This window comes from Pogona vitticeps, chromosome 1, assembly GCF_051106095.1.
Source record: "Pogona vitticeps strain Pit_001003342236 chromosome 1, PviZW2.1, whole genome shotgun sequence".
Lineage (NCBI taxonomy): Eukaryota > Metazoa > Chordata > Lepidosauria > Squamata > Agamidae > Pogona > Pogona vitticeps.
In genome coordinates, this window is record NC_135783.1 from 202,492,941 (window position 1) to 202,510,370 (window position 17,430).

Below are 17,430 nucleotides of genomic sequence, written 5' to 3' on the forward strand. Positions count from 1 at the left end.
GACCGCGCACGCCGGCCCGGCCCTGCCCTGCCCTGCCCAGTCCGCTGGAGCCACCCTTGGACTCCACTCCCCTCGGGCTCCGAGGCACTGGTGTGGAGAAGCCGCCGGGGGTGAGCGGCGCGGCGCGGTGCCCGGCTCGCTGTCGGAATCGGAGGGGAGAAGGGACCCCCTTCCCCGGGCGGCGGGCAAAAGGACGGCCGGCTCGTGAGGCACCTGCCTCGCCTTTCGGCGCCCTGCAGGAAGTGCCGGGCGAAAACATCCTCGCCACGTGGCGGTTCTGCCTCGGAGCCCAACTGCCCTTCAGGCAGCAGGAGGTGGCCGCCTCAGGCGGCAGGGAACCGGGAACGGCACACGAGGAAGAGGGAGCTGAGGCAGCCACGAAGATGGCGGGGGTGTCTCTCCTGCCTCAGGCCTTGCCCCCAGCAACGGGTTCCCTGGTTCAAAAGGGTCGAGGATGCCCCTCCGTTTTTGGGCCCAAGCTGGTGACACCTGCAAAGATCCAGAAGGTCCCGGCTGTCGCCCAGGCTCCCCAGGACCTTCCGGACAGCCCTTTCTGCCTATCCCACCATTCCCACGGGCATGTTTGGTGAGGAGAAGTGAGAGAAGGGCCTTCTTCGTGGCAGCTCCCAGGCAATGGAAGTCCCTTCCGAGAGAGGCAAGGCCGACTCCCTTCTCTGCCTTCCTTTCAGTGGGCAGGTGGAGGTGTGTTTTGAGAGGCCTTTGGTCACAGGGCGGTGGTGGTTTTGCTGCTGAAAGTCATGAAGGATGTGCATCCCGAAATGTCCATCCTGTATACATACACGGGTACTCTCCAAGCACATTTAAGGACATTGTGTGCACTGTACAGTCTTGGTAGAAGAAATGAGTGTGACGCAGAAATAAACATACGCCACATCACACTCAGAGCCAGCTCTCAACTCCCCCAATGTACAGTGTCTTTATTGAATCTTGCTTATTTGCTTAGTAAAGTGAGATTTTTGCTTTTCCTTTCTGGTACATCGATACAAGACATCTGTACAACCTGCAATAGCCATAGATGCCTTTTATTTGGGGGCATCGGGTTGTCTGCTCCAGCTTCCTGTGGGAATTTTAGGAGAGCTTGTGCAAAGTCATTTCAATGTGAAAGGCAGAGCACTGGAGATTGATGAGGCCTTTGCAAAATGATCTAATTATTTATACTCACCGACTTATAAAGGATCAGCATGGTGTAGCACCAGACAGAAGCCATGCTGATAGCATCTCGTCCAAAATGAATAAATGGTGAATCCTTAAGGATGGCTTCCTAACCACTGTACCATATCCTCACCCTCACCAAAAATGCTATATCTAGCTTCTTAAAGGCTGGCTAGATGGACATACAGTATAGATCAATGTATGCATCTCTGTGGGTACAGTTTGGATCAAACCAGATGATGGCATCCACACGTATTTCTGCTTATATTGAACCATTCTTCCCTTTTAAGAGCTGTCACACACCTTTCTGGCACAGTGGCTGGGTGTTTATTCTTTTTGGAGACATAATTTGAAGAAGTCCTTGATGACTTGACAGCATTCATTTTAATCCTACGTTTCCCTTTTGGCTCTAGAAAGAGTTTGTCATTATTCATTCCGTCCAAAGCACACATGTGCAGAGATGCAGTATGTAGTTCTTATATATTTATTAGTTCCATATATACTCTGTCTTTCTTCCAACGAGCTCTGTGCAATGCACGTGGCTCTTCTCTCCCCGCCCCTCCACGTTGTCCTTAAAACAAAATGTGGGAGATCAGGATGGCTCCTTCCCTGTTAGCCTTCCTAAAAAAGCTGAAGACCCTTCTCCTCAGGCAGGCTTTTAACAATTGCAACTGAATCCCTGAACCCCATTTCAGCAGATAATTTTAAGCTTTTTCCATGTTTTAATCTTTTAATTCAATTTTAAATCATATATTGTTTAATTTGTCTTTTAATATTTAACTTACTGTATTTTTAATTGTGTGAATTTTGATGTCGTGAGCCGCTTTGGGTCCCTTGTTGGGAGAAATGCGGCATATGAATAAAACAAATACAATAATAATTTTATTTGGTTTGGTGGTTACATTGTTTTCTAGGGATAGACTGTCACTTAGCTGCACTGCTGTGTTCTATTTTCAGAACCTGGAAATGGCTCTTGCCATTGGTGTCATAGAATGTAAAGTGTTGGGAAGAGGGAAAGATAAAAAATACGGGAAGGATTCTGGAGTTGAGCCAGGAGAAGGTAAGTGGAGACAAACTGGTGTAGGGACCTGTGAATAGAAAGCGTATTTCCCCAGAAAGTATTTAAGAGAGTGTTTAAGAAACATCAGCCCTGCTGGATCAGGCCAAGGGCCGCTCTAGTCCAGCTTCCTGTATCTCACAGTGGCCTCACCAGATGCCTCTGGGAGCACACGAGACAACTAGATACCTCTCTCCTTATGCCCCTCCCCTGCATCTGGCATTTGGAGGTACCTTATTTTTAAGCCAGGAGATTATATATCCCCTCATGGCTAATAACCTGTGATGGACTTTTCCTCCAGAAATCTGTCCAATCCCCTTTTAAAGGCATCTAGGCCAAATGCCATCACCACATCTTGTGGCAAGGAGTTCCACAGACTAACAACACAGTGAGTCAAAAACTATTCTATTTTGTCTCTTCTCTCCCAACACTCAGTTGGAGTGGATGTCCCCTGATTCTGGTGTTGCATGAAAGGGAAAAGAGCTTCCCTCTATCCACTTTATCCACCCCCTGCATCATTTTATACCTCTCAGTCATGTCACCCCTCAGGCGCCTTTTCACTAGACTAAAGAGCCCCAAACGCTGTAGCCTTTCCTCATAACGGAGGTGTCCTAGCCCAGCCATCATTTGAGTCGCTCTCTTCTGCACCTTTTCCAGCTCCACAATGTCTTTTTTAAGGTGCGGCAACCAAAACTGTACACAATACTCCAGGTGTGGCCTTACCAGTGTTTTGTACAATGGCATCATAATGTTGGCTGTTTTATCTTCAATCCCCCTTTTAATGATACCTAGTATGAAATTGGCCTTCTTCACTGCCACTACACAAATTGTCCACCAGCACAACAAGATCTCTTTCCTGATCCGTCACAGACAGCTCAAACCAATAAGCAGAAGGCGGCAATGAGGGAGAGACCTCATAAAGAGCCAGGAATGATGGCAGGAAAAGAGGGACCTTGTAAATGGTGATGGCTGGTGATTCCATTCTAAGGGGTTTCTGTGAGTCCAGTCTGGGTATTAGTGTGTACTTTATCCAAGGTGCTGCACCTTCTCCCTCAAATAGGTTCTGCTCATTGGATGGCTCTCTCAATGCGCAGATTAAAACCCATTGTGGGTTCACAGCTTTCACTAAAACTGGTGTCACCAGCTGCCACTGCCTGCTCTGAAAGAGGATGCCCATCAGATCCCAGGGAGTACTATCACAGCACCTGTCCTTGCAACACTGTAAAGAACTGTATGCCTAATCCATAGGATTAAGGGGAAGTCAGTTGAGTAATAGAACAATTATTAATACACATGATGGTTATGTACTTAATTTTATTGAAACCTTGTCCAACTACAAATGTTTGTCTAGGGACTCTTTTTTCCCCCCAAATTAAAATTGAGTAAGGAAAATTGTCTTTGTAACAAAGACAAGCCAAACCTAACCTCATTGTATATGCGTCACAACAAGGTGTGTGTGTTTGGGGGGGGGAGAGGAATACCTTTATGAAATTTGGGGGCAAGTCACCCCTCCCTGTCCCCGGTCTGTGAGCCGCCCCTGCTTCTCACCATTTGACCCCCTCATCTTTTAACTATTAAACGTATGCTGCCTAGTAACTAAATGTGTAAACTAACTAGCTGAGTTGTGAAAGTTCTGTTGGGAAGTAATGTGGAAGGTTCCTTTGTGATGTCAGAGCTTGGATGGCCAGTTCACACATGCAAACCACTTTATACGATACTCAGTGCTAGATCTAACTTACCTGTTCAGTAATGTTCAGGTGATTATAAGCCACGGAGAAAAGAAATCTAGGGATCAGGGCTACGGTTAGCGACATCGGGATGGTTTCCACCCTCTGTAATCACCACACTTTGTTCACTCACTTTTTGGCCAAGTATTCACAGTATGTCATCATTCATTCATACTCTTGTGTTTTCCTGAGACAGCTTTCTTGTCTCGGACTGCAGAAAATGTCAGTCTTGTGAAAAAAGCAGAACAGGAAGATAATTTCTATCAATATCAATGGCCTCAGCATTTCTCTTCCAACTTTTTGTGGTTTGTGCTTAGCGCCGGTGCACTTGGGGGCACCATCTACATGTTGCCATCCATTCTTTCATTTCTATCCGGCAATATTTCATCAGTGTACTCTAATCAAATGCTCCTTTCCCAAATTTATATACCGCCCCAGTAGTGCATGCGCTGCTCTGGGCAAACAACATCAAATTAAAATAAAAACACATAATGACATAAACTCAAATGCATAAATTATAACTTACAAGCCCAACGTGAGGCATATAAAAAAACCAAGGCAGGTAGCCAAAAAAGGCCTATTTGAAAAGAAACGTTTAAGCACAAATTAACTGGATTCAGCACATACCACGGACTATTTTAACATCTGTGTCTGTTTGTTATATGCGGCTGTAACAATGTTCCAGTATTTACAACAGGCAAAAATGTTTTATTCCACTTGGCATTTTGACAGGTTAATTTTATCACTTAGCTATGCTTAGACCTACACCCAGTAGAATGGATGAGACCAATTAATCATAACTAGCTTAAGTACCATTGATTTCAATGATTCTCCAGTACACACAAGTCATCTAGAGCCAGCCTGTGTTCTGTGTATCTGCACACACACCCATGCACACCACTGACTATTTAAATATGTGTGTCTCCATTTATTGTACATGCCTGTTAACAACGTTACTCATTTTTGTAAACATTGCTTTTATCATGACCTGTCTTTGGAGAGAAGCAGCAGGCCGAAAATGGTTAGAAGAAAGTAATAAACATGTAACTGAAGAAGTCCTTGTCAAAGCTGTCCTCCTTCTTAGCCAGAGGAAAGCTTCCTTGATGCTCTTGTTGAATTTTCATCTGCCTGATTATTAAGGGCATGTTGGTACCTTTCCAAATGCTGCCATGCAAGGCGTAGGCCTGCTGGGCCTACTGCCGATCACCTCCTCCTCAGCGCGAGAAATCTTTGCCTAATGATAGGGTTGGAACTGAGATTGTCATTTTGAAAGGGGAGCGGGAAGGTGGATCGGGAACTGGAGCCAAATGTGACACTCCATTTTGCCTTCTGGAGACACTCAAAGAATGGCCCCTTTCATTGCCCCCCCTCCACACATCCCCCAAAGCTGCCTATTTACAGGGCAACAAATGCAGTTTATAATTTATCAGTACTTAAGTGAACAAGCAGCTGTGTTTCCCTTTCAGGCTGCAGGTGAAACCAGTTTGTAAGGCTAAAATACTGCATCATTCTAAAACAAATTATGCTATATGCTTTTTGACACTTCAGTATTTTCACACACACGCACCTGCAAAACCTGTAGATTTGTCCTGAACTTTCATTCCAGCTGCCAGCGTGACAGTTTATGACCAGGATCATGAAGCTCCTGCCATCAGGAGTGAGCAATCTGTGGCCATTGAGATGTTGCTGCACTCCAGCACCCATCAGCGCCAGCGGTTACAGCCAGTGGTCTGGGATGATAGGTAGCATAGTCCAGCAACATCAGGACCTAAAGAGTCGTAAGGTTCCCCACTCTTAACTGACATGGCTACCTGTGTTCCATCTCAATGCCTTTCAACATCCACCTCCATAACATTTATCTGAATAAAACATAGAGATCAGTTTTTTTTTCCTCCCGGCATTCTGAGGAAAAGTCAGAAAGTCGAATACAGCTGTCACTGGCACAAGCTGCTGCTTAATCGGCAGCAGGCCCATGCCTGGCCATGGCAGCTTTTGGAAACGTACCAACATGCCCTTAAAAAAGCTTCATGGGGTAACAGTCAAGAGTGTAGGTGTGTCATGAAGAATGGGAATGGCCTGTGATCGTCCCAATAACCTTCCCTAACATGAACAAATGCCACTTGTGAAAGTCTATAGAGCAGAAGCGAAGCACATGCTTGACTCCTCTGCCTGAAAGCCTGGAGAGCTGCTGGTGGTCCGAGTGGACCTCTGTAGGCCAAATGGACCAAAGGATCTGCCCATTTCTCCTTGGAGAGAGCCTGGTCATCCGGTTCAGCATCATCTCCCTTGTGTCACTGATACCTATATGTCAAATATTTCCTTATTCCTGGTAGTACCAGTTTTGTCACCCCATTTTCTTTAAACATGGTGTTTTGTTTTGTTTTTTGTACCACATTGATTGCTCCACTTTCCCCCGTAACTTCTTGATTAGAAAATAATAGTCATCTTCAGGGATGGGGGCGCGAGTCACAGGACTTGCTGTCTAGTTGAACTGGAGTCACATCAGCAACTTGACCTGAGGTTGTTGGGTTTTTTTCCCCAGTGGCTTGGACTTGACTTGTGACTCAGAACTCACTCAACCCCTCCCCTCCCCCCTTTTTTGGGGGGAGAAAAGCTTGTTTTTAACAGGGACTCAGACTTGGGGTTTGGGACTTGGACTTGAAACTTGGACCCAAAGACTTGCCAATAAGAGTTTTTCTGCAACCGTCCATAAAACAGACCTTGCAAATAAGGGACACAACACTAGGTGTCTTGAATTGAGAGGCATGCTATTTTTAATGTATATAGGACACAGTTCAGTGTTAGTCCTCAGGTTTTGCATGCAAAGGAACCAAGGTTCAGTCCAGGTGCCATCCAGGCAGGGCTGGAAATGATGAGCCTGGAGGGCTAACACATTTCAGAAAAAATGGCCGGGTTTGGACAACAACTCCCATAATTCTCCCCACTGGCATGGCCACTGGCTACAGTATACAGAGGATTGTCAGCCAGCAAGGAAACTTTTCCAGCTGTGGGAAGAACTTTATCCAACCTTGTTGGTTAATGGATCTTGTTGCTTTTGGATGGTACTAGACAGCAAATCCCATCAGTACGGTCTATGGTAAAGGAGTGATGGGAGTTTTGGTCTAACCGTATCTAGAAGGCCATGGTTTCCCTGCTTCTGTCCAGCCAATATTGAAATAGATGGTTCAATAGTTTGACTCCATACAAGGCGGCTTCGTACTCCATCCAGATCTCTTTCTGTTCTCATATCATGTTGTGTTATGTGCCATAGAGTTTGAATCAATTTATAAGTGACCCTGCTAGGATTTCCACAGTAAGTGAAAGATTTAAGGAATTGTTTTACCAGTTCCACATTCTCAGTGGGTTTCCATGGCCAAGCAAGGATTTGAACCCGGGTCTCCTGAGTCCTAGTCCATCACTCTATCAACTGCACCACACTAGGTAACACTCATATCATTTTAGCCTATATATAATAGACATTTGGCATTTTAGCTAGGATATAATGGGCCTTTGTAATGAAATGTGTACGTTGAAAAGAGCCACAAGGCCATTTCTTTACTACAGGTCATAGCTTGCTTCTTCATAACATAAAACGGACTGTGTCTGGTTGCAATTTGTTCTTAGGGGAAACGTCTCATGTTAAAGAAGCCAGTGTAATAAACTCTAGGCATTTTCCCCCTTCATTCTAGGGTACAGGAAGGACTGAGAGAAAAATAGAAAGTGCCTCCCCTGAGGTAAAACAGCCAAGGTCTGAGTCAGCACATAGCAAATACTCCGACATGTTGGTAAATGAAAGCCCAAGCTGTTTGCACCAGACAGCTGCTTAATTTCCTTGTGTAAGCAAAACCTCTGCAGAGTTGCCATGAGTTACCAGAATGCAGAGAGCCCGGTCAGCTGGCATGGGCAGCAAGGTTACACAAGAAGAGAATTTGCAAAATAACCATCTTCGAAATACTTCCATTAGTATTAAGCCTAGCTCAGAGGTCTAAATTTCGGCTCAGGAGTCATACCAAAATCCCAGCTCTGCTGGATATGCTCTATCAAGGCAGAACCCAGCCAATGGCTTGGATTGAAGCCTTTATTTATTTATTTACACAGCTCAGAAAAAAAATGGCAGTTTTGGAGAACTACTCTCGGAATCACCCCACCACCGACAGGGCCGCTAGCTGCCAAAACCTGCGGCTGAAGGTCGCTCACAGTAAGCTGGAAAATATACATAAATAAAAGCACAAAAAGTGATATGAAGATACAATTAGATGAATTATAGTATTAAAACACAATTGGATTGGAAGCAATTTTAACTGAATTTAAAACATTTTTAAACCCTAATTTTAAAAACAAGCTGGATCTCTACATTAAAAGTTTCTTCATCGGCACAAAGTTAATAGGTAAAAGCACAATGTTTTGCCAGGAACTTTTCAAAGCTTTCTTGCTTCCAGCACAAAGGGTTTGTTTGTTTAAGAATTTGGCATTGCCAGTTTTGAGAGGACCTGTAGAAATACATATCATGGATGACACATCTGCGTGGATTCTGCATACTTTCAAAGTTAGGACTAGAAGTGGGTAGTAGACTGAATGTTTTGATATCAACAGCCAGCAAACTTTCTGTGCATAAGACAGCCACTTAAAAACGTTCTTTAGAAAGAAGAAATGCATTATCATCGAGATGGAAGAGTGTCTCCCATCAGGACAAGACACTGGCTGGACCATTTGGAAGTCACTTAATAGACTTCAATGCCAAGAAGGAAGATCAAAGAATAATCAAGAAAAATGGGGCTACTTGAACACAGGACCAATTTTCTGTGACTGTGGAGAAATTCAGTCAACACACTGCATGCAATTTGTGCCCCGCCACATGTACAAAAGATCTAGCAAATGGCTGAAATAACACTATTGAAGTAGCCCACCTGGTTGAAAATAGTCTAATTCTATTAACATTTTTATTTTTTTTAATTTTTCATATATTTCATATACTGTACATCCATCATTTTAAATTGTGCAACACTGATACAAATAAAGAAAAGAAAGACCAAAAAGGTACAAAGAGGAGAGCCAAATTTAAACAAAGCCTGCATGTGTGCATTTGAATATAGAGATGCAAATTCAGAAATAGTAACTAAATAGAATTACAGGGCATCTTATAATGGTAGGAAAGACGGTGGGTCAGTAACCAAGGGAGGTAGACTTAACTGGACACTTCTAATGGATGACTGCAAGACCCCTGATTTCCTTACTTAAGTAGGTAAACATAGGGTGGTATCTTCTTTGGAAATCAGGGTATGATCTGAAGGGCATAATTTAAAAGTTCAAAGAAACAAACGATCTCCATCTAAGGGCTTATCCTGACAGAGCACTTGTTCCTTCCAACTTTGAGCAGGTTGGTGTTCTTTGGTGCTACTTGTATGTGAATCTTTGCAGAATTTTTGCCCACACACATTCTTAAAACTGGTTTTTATTGCTTCTAAAGAAATCATAAATGACTCGGTTAAAAAACTCTGAAGAAACGCCTAAAACCCATCTCCTTGGCACATGAGTGTTAAAACGGAAAGCTGACAGGGCGATTCCTTGGTGGCAGAATTCCCGTTGTGAGGGAGGCAAGAGAATGTGAGAGAAAGGCCTCCTTTGTAGACTGGTCCTCCTCCTGCTGCTGCTGTTGCTGCTGCAGATCCCTTGTGAGACGCCACGTGAGACCGAGAACAGGCACAGGTGATTCCTTGTTCCTACCTTGTCAGGAGGTAGCACATCCTGGTCGGTACCAGTGTAAGCCTTGTGTTGTCTGGATGGCAAGAAGGATGCACATAAAATGTCTCATTAGCACAGATAAAATGGAACAGACACTCTTTCTGGACAAGCGCCAGCTCTGTTGGCCATCACAATCCAAAGGCCAAGAATATTGGGGGAACTGAAGGTTCTTTTTATCAGATCCCCAAATCCGTAGCATGCAACACTTCTGACAAAACAAAAGAGACAAATCTATTCAGAGTGATTAGGATGGCATAGATCCATAAGGGTATAAACTATAGAAGCTCTTTAGTATGTACATATTATCCTATTCTAAATATGTTGCTTATTTTAAACAATTGGCCACAATTCACATATAACTAGTTTATCTGTAAACAGCTAGAAGACTCTTGTTTTTGCTAAAAGGCCACCACGCTCCACTCCCCACCCTTCCAGAGGCATCTGATGAGGTGGGCTCTAGACCGCAAAAACATAATGAATAATACTTACTAGTCTTTAAGATGCCACAAGACTCTTCATTGTTTATAAACTTGGTAGAATATGATGACCAGAGAATGAATTGCACATGGCTGTATAACTTGGAAACCATTCTGTTTATATTCATCCATTGAGGGTGTGACTACACAAGGAGGAACACCTGGCCTGCTTCTGAGTCTTTTAACTGGGTCCCTGGCAGTTCCTGTTTGCTGAAATCACTGTAGTAACCCACACTGATAAGTGATTAATTATCCTGTTGCAGGAATCCACACTGCACACCCCAAACAGATCAATTTCCACTATAAACAGCCCACATCCTATTAATACCACCCTCTTTCCCATCCCTTCCCTTAATCCTCTTTTAAATTTTGCACAAGTGACATAGCGCTAAATTTGAAAAGCAGAATTCTAAAAATGTAAACATCGGTCAGAGGAAAGGCAACAACAGGCACTCAGTTGAAGGGAATTATTGCACTATAATACCATGTCCCTCTAAAGACATCAACAGAAGTCATACCTGCAACTCCACCTTTGCACTCAGAGAGATGTATCACACACACCAGAAAATGGGGGGGAAAGCGATGACAACTGAGTGGTATTTTATAAACCATCCCCTGATGAATGAACAAAAATGAAACAAATGCCTATAGAGAAAGACCAGACTTTCCTGGGTTTAGTTTTATGTCATGTAGTCACTGGCAAGTAGTTTGACTTTAACCTCCAATGCTAAATGCAGGGTAAATTGCACTGTGGTCGTGTCCTGAGAATAATGGGTCACAGGAAGGCAGTTTCCTGCTTTTTCTTCTTGGGATACACTAGCTGTTCTGTTATAGCTTGTCACAGGGGATTCCGGAAAGCAGAGGTGGCTCATGACCAGTGGTGTATTGCAGGCAAGTCTCATAAGAGCGAAGCCCCAGGTCTTTTTAAGTAGCAGGGACTATGACATCACCTGCCACCCCCTTTAAGCTTCCATGTTCCCTCCAAGCTTAGTGGCAATTTCCAGGAGTATATTGTTTCAAGCTCTCCTTTCTGTAATAGAATACTTTGAATTTTTTATCTTGAATGGGAGATTAAGAGTCATTAACCTTAGAAAAGACCTGTTCCTTATTTGTTTATCTGGATGGATCCACCAGCCTGTGTTTTCAGACTTCCTTTATGTGGGGAAGCTGACTATGAGGACTATTATGATTAGCCCTTGCACTTCCAGATGTATGACTACATCAATGCTTATGGCCAGAGCAAGAAGCATGTTTCACCCCAACATTTTGGGTTGGTGCATCTTTCCTGCTTTGTAATACAAAGTGAAGGAGCTGCTTTCTGGCCCAAAGCGAGTGCAGGTGGAGTCATTTCTAGGAGGAGATTCACAGTTGCATGAGGGCAGCTGAAGGGAAAGAGGGAAAGTCACAAGCATGAATCTAATGAGTCAAAGAAAAAGGGAGGACAAGGCCATTGGTAGATTTCAAGCTAACGACCAAGCATGTCTGCTGGATCCTGAATGGGAGGGGAAGATATCAGATAACTTTTAACCAGAATGACTCCCTTGGTGGCACTTCAGTACAACCCAGATGCACAGAGAGTGCTGTGTTGCCAATTCCATTACCAGCCAGCAAGCTGGATTTTGCCACTGAGGGTTGAATTGTTCCTATTAGAACAGGGGATTCTTCAAGTGCTCAAAAACACACAATTCCCATGAGAAGAGTTTTGCTCCCTACATGTTTCTAGCAGATTAGTTGGCTTCCTTTTGTGATTGGCCTTGGGGGTGGGGGGTAAACATGAACTTCATTGGCAGCTCTCAGGCATGAAATTATGTTATCTGGAACACGCCCTTGACTTACAGGTTGTATCGGCAACAGGCAGTTTGGCCCATATATTTATTGGGGAATGGTAACCAACAGTCCAGGATCTTTGAAGGGTTCTCTAGGATATCCATGTGTCCCAAGTACACATTTATCTCATTAATACTGAACATGTTTAGGGAGACACTTCATATAATATTAAGTAGCCACAACATACCCCATGCAAAGTGGGAATACTCCCCATGCTTTCTGTAAATCAAAAATGTAAATCAAGAATGAGAAAAAGGTACAGATTCTTTCTATCAGATATAAATAAGGCTATCTATTCCTTATACACTACTATAAATACTGCCTGCATTTAGTGACATCCTCTCTCTATATGTGAACAACCAAGGCCTTTATAGGCCATTTTCAGAAAACAAGGTTTGCTGTCTTACATTTTCCCCCTTACATTCTTTTACAGGCCAAAAGGTGACTTACAAATATGTTTATAAGTTATTAAATAAAAGTAAAGGAATGGTTGTATGACATTCTGTAGCTACTTATTTCTAATTAAAACATTAGGGATGAAAGATCTTTCTTTTAAGCTTGAATTTGTTTGCTAAAAAGGGCTAAATTTGAAAAGCGTAAAGGTTTATTCTAATCGAAGGGATTGTTTATAGAGGCTGATTTCCATTCATTTCCCAAAATCTTTGCAGAATTAAGGTCTACTGTACGTATATGGCTGTTGGACAGTGCCATTGAAGCTACCAACATGAATTTGACCCAACACCGGGAGGCAGTGGAAGACAGGAGGGCCTGGCGTGCTCTGGTCCATGGGGTCACGAAGAGTCGGACACGACTTAAGGACTAAACAACAACATGGCTGTTGCTGTTATAACCACTCCATGACAAAGCTGCCCTTCTTTTTCCCTTCTTCCTCCCTTGTGATGTGCTTATCTCCACCATCACCCCCTGCCAAGCAAAGCTCATTCTCTATTTTGTGCTCAGAACTTTCTTTCTTACACCGCAAAACCCCTTTTTTTTGGTCAAATAAAGAGAAATGCCAGATGGGACTTTATGGGTTTCTGTGTTAGCCTCTCTTGAATGAGAAGGAAGAAGGCGAGATAGGAATATGTGGGAGCCCCGTTTCTCTGTGGCATCCCAGATCGGCTCTTTGAAAACATTTGATTGCATTAAGCTGCCATGAACAGACAAGCTTAGCAAGTGAACAGTAAATCTAATCAGTTTGGCATAAGGGGTTTTATGGGATCTGGGCAAACAATAGGAATCGTTGTGCTGGCTTCACTGACTTCAAGTGATTCACCAGTTTATCCGGAATAGCCAAAGCGGCAACAAAGCAACCATTAATTATTAATACACAGGTCTCACAAAAGATGCGGGGCTGTGTGAACTGTTTAGAATAGTTCTGGAAAGCCATTGTTTCAGAAGAAACACTTCATCTCATCTGCTCTCCTGAAAGTCATTTCTTTTACCATGTTTAGATTTTTCTATCCCTCATAACATAGATGTTTTTAACAGAGTACAGGAAAGCCATGAATGGAACCTAGAAATCTCTCTCCCAGTCCTGATGTAACTATTGCCAGAAAAATATCCACAGGCAAGTTCCAGTGTCCGCACAGCCCTACCGTTCTTCATTCCCCAGATGAGTTCTTCCCTCCTGCTTCTGAATCCCTCTACAAGAAGATTGTTTTTCTGACAAGTAACAACCTGTTTGCGTAGATGCCCTGCTTGTCTTCTCAGAAGTGACATTTCTGTTCAGTTGAGGGTCAAAGCATCATAGCATATTTTCAATGCCAGACCAATAGTTTAAACAAAAACCTGCCTTTTAATTTATGAAATATCAGGGAGGACCGAATGTAACAGAGGAATAATCAGAACTACTCTGTGGCTAGCCCTGTCCTAAACATCCACACCCACATCTACCTGTACATCTGGTTCACTGGTGCTTCAGCATAATTTGCTGATTCATTTGTGCTTCCAAAAATTGGTTTGCATGTTTGTCCTGTTTCTAGATGGAACCCTTAAGAAAATTTGCTACAGGTTTTTCATAATGGTGATCTTTTATAATGAGGAGAGAGAAGCCAAGCAGTTTAGCTAGTATGTTTTGCCACAAACAGATATACAGTGGTGCCCCACAAGATGATGTTAATTCATTCCATTGAAATCACTGTTTTGCGAAAACATTGTCTTGCAAAAAGCGTTTCCCCATTGGAATGCATTGAAATTCGTTTAATGTGTTCCAATGGGGAAAAATCGCCCATAGGGAAGCCATTTTGCGAAGCGCCGATCAGCTATAAAATCGCTGTCTTGCGTAAAACAGAAGCGCCAATCGGCTGTAAAAATCGTCGTCTTGCAAAAAACAGTCTGTGAATCACGGACCAAATCATCATCCAGCAAAATCCCCCATAGGAAAAACCGTTTTGCGAATCGCTATAGCGATCGCAAAAAGTCATCATCCTGCAGATTACCCATTTTGCGGGGTAATCGTCTAGTGGGGCACCACTGTAGTTCTGTTTAGAGTAGACCCCCTGAAAGTAGAGGAGATACATATGTGAGACAGGAGGTGAGAGGGGTATCCCACTCGATGGAGAGCCACCCCTCCTCCATACGGAAGAGAAGGAAGGACAGACCCAGCCTGTTACAACACTCCAGAGAAAACTGAATTAGAAGGAGAGATACAAAAACTGACCGTTGAAAGGGCTCGGGGAGAAACAGCGGGAATAGAGCGGAAGAAGGGGGTGGAGATAGAGACGGGAACAGCAGATATAAAAAGGAGGGAAGAACAGCTACCGCCAGGTTGGGAGTGGGTTTGGATGGAAGACCCATGGACTGGAGCTTGGGAAAGGCTAAGAGTGCACAAGGAAAAGGCGGATTATAGGAAAAGAAGGGAGATTCTCCCCCCCCCCCGATCGTCTTATTGGGGAGAGGGAGAGGCTAAAGAGTGGAGAAGGAAGCTTAGAGAAGAAAAGGAAAGAGTAGAAAGAGAAAGATGGAAGTGAGAGCTGGACCATAAAGAAGGCTGACCACCGAAGAATTGATGCTTTTGAATTGTGATGCTGGAGGAGACGCTTGAGAATCCCCTGGACTGCAAGGAGAACAAACCTATCCATTCTGAAGGAAATCAACCCTGCGTGCTCACTGGAAGGACAGATCCTGAAGCTGAGGCTCCAATAAAGTGGTGCCTCGCTTAACGAGCACACCGTATAACAACAAATCCGCATAGCGATCCCATTTTCGGGATCGCTAATGCGGAGGCATAGCGTCGGCCCCAGTGGGCAAAACTCGCATAGCGAAGATCGGTAAGCGTTTCGCTTACCGATCTTCGCTTTGCGACGCCCGCAGATCAGCTGTTCGGGGGTTTCAAAATGGCCACCGGATGCCCAAAATGGTCGCGCGCAGCGTTTCCGCGCCCTCCCCTCGCTTACCGAGGGCGCGAAAATGGCTGCTGGACTCTGGAAACTTCGCTAAACGGTGAGTTTTGTGCCCATTTGGAACGCATTAAACATTGTTTAATGGGCTTCCCCGTTCCGTTTAGCGAAGTTTTCACATAGCGAAGGTTAATCCGGAATGGATTAACCTCGCTATGCGGGGCACCACTGTACTTTGGCCATCTCATGAGAAGAGAAGAATCCTTGGAAAAGATCTTGATGTTAGGAAAGTGTGATGGCAAGAGGAGAAGGGGATGTCGGAGGACGAGATGGTTGTACAGTGTCATTGTAGCAACCAACATGAGTTTGACCCAACTCCGGGAGGCAGTGGAAGACAGGAGGGCCTGGCGTCCTTTGGTCCATGGGGTCACAAAAAGTCAGACACAATTTAATGACTGAACAACAAAAGAGAGAGAAAGGAGATAGAGACTTGAATGGAGGATAAACGGGATGAGGAGGAAGGGGTTCAGGGAGGACCTTGGAAGGCTTCCACGTCAGAAGGATGTCCATGTGGAGTGACGGCCGGGATGATGAGACCGTGCCCTTGTTAGAAGGTGAAGCGAGACAGACTATAACCACCAACATCTTTACGGACTGGCTGGGTCCCTGGAACTCTGGTGAGAGAAATCCGTTTCTGGATGGAGATTGGAAACCCCTTCAAGACCCGTTGTCGGAAGGAGAAAGACGATGGAATCATGTCATGGACACTGCTTATTTGTTAAACACACCAAGAAATATTTCACCTGTTTCGAAACCGCAAAGATCTCTTGATTCCTTTGAGGTGAGAAAGGAGCCTAGAATTGAACCCTCGCAACATGAAGATCCATTTTTGTCTCGCCTGACGTTGGAGGATGGTCTGGGAGTCAGGGTTGGGGTTCCAGAGCCTTGAAACCGTCCATTGGAATGAAAGCCTATCCCTTCCTTTTCTCAGTTGTCAGACACAGATTTCCTTCCTACTCGAAAACATTTCTTCATCATGACTACAGTGAGCCAACGCCTAAATATTTTGGTGCGCTCTGTCTCCACACGCCAGAGCTGCAAAAGATACATACCCTCAGGTGGCTTTTACGTGAGGTATTTGCATTGCAGCTCCTGGGTATGCATTATGTACTCACCTTGTGGGCGGAAGGCAACAACAGGAGAGTTAAGCAACAATCTCGAATAGATCCAGTACTCACTCTTATGTCATGAACCAGCAGACTTTTAATATCAAGCAGATTAACATTCACTGACTCATAGCCAGCTAGATCTGCGAACCGCACAAGTCAACGCATTTAATTTTATGCAGCTTAAGGCCCAAATCACATGTTTCAGATTGTTTAACCTTCACTCAGGAGTCAGAGCTGGTCCTCCATGCCATGGAAGGGACACACCCCCAGTTTTTATGTTTTATGTTTTTTCCTGCCATAGACTCTCTGAAGAGCTAGCACGGTATAGTGGATAGAGTGAGAAACTAGGAATCAGGAGGTCTGGGTTCAAATTCCTGCTCAGCCATGGAAGTTCACAGGGAGGTGACACTGGCAAAATCACTCCTTGAATACTTACTTCACTTACCTTGAAAGTCCTATCAGGGTCACTATCTGTCAGTCCTGACCTAAGAGCACTTAACACAAATAGGTCCCCAGGAATTTCCCTGGAAGATGGAAAAAAAATTGATTTTGTATAGTTCTCGCTTCTATGGCAAGCCGCCACACTGTGCATCTGTCTACTTATATTGAATGCATTTAGGCTTCCAGAATAAGGCATTTCCCTTGCCCCCACCCATGAATGCCAGTGGCCCTAAATTTTTAACAATGTACACTATTTGCATAGAAAACCTGCAAAATGGACCAAATCATGACTACTGTATTTCCACTTTTTTTTTTACAGCACTGTTAAAGAGCAGAACTAGACACAAGGGATGAAAAGTAGGATTCTCGACCTCTCTGTGATCATAACTCTAACGCAAGGAAGAACCTGAAAGCTCTTGTGGTACTTACTCTTGTCTCTCCTCTACTCGGCTGTAGGTGCCCTCCCTTCCCAGTTGT

The 17,430-nt window shown here is 44.1% G+C and overlaps 2 long non-coding RNA genes across 2 annotated transcripts; one reads left to right on the forward strand and one right to left on the reverse strand.

The window, feature by feature from the left end:
* Nucleotides 1-116: 116 nt before the first annotated feature.
* Nucleotides 117-17,404, forward strand: LOC110086024 (uncharacterized). The gene is made up of 3 exons (XR_013545637.1): nucleotides 117-702; nucleotides 2,131-2,233; nucleotides 17,273-17,404. It is a non-coding gene; the product is annotated as an uncharacterized LOC110086024 (long non-coding RNA).
* Nucleotides 4,319-10,260, reverse strand: LOC144589495 (uncharacterized). Its single transcript, XR_013545642.1, has 2 exons — nucleotides 10,189-10,260; nucleotides 4,319-9,733 (listed from the first exon to the last, which is right to left on the reverse strand). It is a non-coding gene; the product is annotated as an uncharacterized LOC144589495 (long non-coding RNA).
* Nucleotides 17,405-17,430: the final 26 nt, after the last annotated feature.